This window comes from Otolemur garnettii, unplaced genomic scaffold (genome assembly GCF_000181295.1).
Source record: "Otolemur garnettii isolate 467f Iridium unplaced genomic scaffold, OtoGar3 scaffold00039, whole genome shotgun sequence".
Classification (NCBI taxonomy): Eukaryota; Metazoa; Chordata; class Mammalia; order Primates; family Galagidae; genus Otolemur; species Otolemur garnettii.
The window spans coordinates 2,947,183-2,948,751 of NW_003852434.1; the positions used below are offsets into that span (position 1 = coordinate 2,947,183).

At 42.1% G+C, this 1,569-nt stretch overlaps 1 protein-coding gene across 1 annotated transcript in view; it reads right to left on the minus strand.

Annotated features, from left to right (window-relative positions):
- Positions 1-1,569, minus strand: part of NUDT9 (nudix hydrolase 9) — a 20,848-nt gene that overhangs the window by 758 nt on the left and 18,521 nt on the right. The window lies entirely within an intron of this gene.

Genomic DNA, 1,569 nt, shown 5'->3' on the forward strand with positions numbered 1-1,569 from the left:
CTCTATATCTTCAAGCATTCTTTCTTGAAGAATATCTCAAGATATTCTCAATAATCTCAAATCATCATTAAAACTTAGAATATTCCAAAAATATCCAAATTTTAACTAAGTTCCTAAATTTTAGGTAGAGGTACAAGTAAGAAAACTTTTCTCTTTAAAAAAAAACTATCAACTGGCTGGGTGTGGGGGCTCACAGCTGTGATCCTAGTACTCTGGGAGGCCGAGGAGGGCAGATCACCTGAGCTCAGGAGTTCAAGAGCAGCCAGAGTAAAGCGAGACCCCATCTCTACTGAAAATAGAAAAACCACTCCGGCATTGTGGCAGGAGCCTATGGTCCCTGCTACTCAGGAGGCTGAGACAAGAGGATCACTTGAGCCCAGGAGTTTGAGGTTGCTGTGAGCTATGATGCCACACACTCCACCAAGGGTAAGGGAATAAATAAAAAAAAAAAAAAATAGCCATATGATGTCTAGAAGAAGATACACCAAAATGTTAATGAATAGTGATTAGCTTTGGATAATAAAATAACGGGCAGTTTTTATATTTTTCCTCTTTATATCAACGATACAAGTTTCTAAAGTTTCTTATGCATCTTCATCGTAACTACAGCATCCAACCATCAATGGAGAAACAGAATTAAAAAGTAAACCTGAATCCAGAAGTTAAATTGCAGTAAGTAAAACTTCAGATAACTCAGTATCTAAACAGCACTCACTCTAACACAGTGGCTCCCAACCTTCCTAATGCCTCCTACTGCCACAATCCTCTAATACCGTTCCTTATGTTGTGGTGACCCCCAGCCATAAAGTTATTTCCGTGGCTACTTCATAACTGTAGTTTTGCAACTGTTATGAATCGTAATGTAAATATCTGATATGCAGGATGTATTTTCACTGTTATAAAGGGGTGGCGACCCACAGGTTAAGAACCGCTGCTCTAACTTCTTGTTCTCTACCGGAACTAATCATGTCTGAAGAAGGGTTCTTTTACTCCTCCTTTAGTCACATAATAAATTATGTAAAACAAAATTCTAAAAAGCTGAAAGAGGTCTGGTCTGACATGTGAAACGATCAGAAGTCATCACTCCCATGCTCCTTAGATCCGTCACAGAAGTCGGATGTGTTATGAGGTCGTAACACAGGTTATGTCCCCCAAACTGGAGAGACAGGCCAATACAGAGAAACACAGCTCACCAGCACCGAAGCCACCACTGCGCCAGCACCTGGTAGGAACACTTAAAGATGCAAACTGACCTGTGGACCAGCTAGAGAGAGAAAATCTCCTGCAGGTCCAGTCTTACCAGGATGGAGAGGGGCCCACAGTTTTGTGTTTTACCCTAGGAATGCCACCAGGTTCTCAGGGTGAATACCGGAGGAAAAAGTCCTTGTCTATTCTGGCAGCAAGAATGGCAACCATTTTGAAATACACCCAGAGCATTTCCTGCCTGCAAGGAAAGCTGTTTTTACCCAGGTCTAACCAATCCTGGAGAAAGGAAATAGTGGATTCTAGCACCCTCTAGCTTTCCTGTCTCACCTAGAGACGAAAGGGGGAGGGGAGCTGAGAAGACTC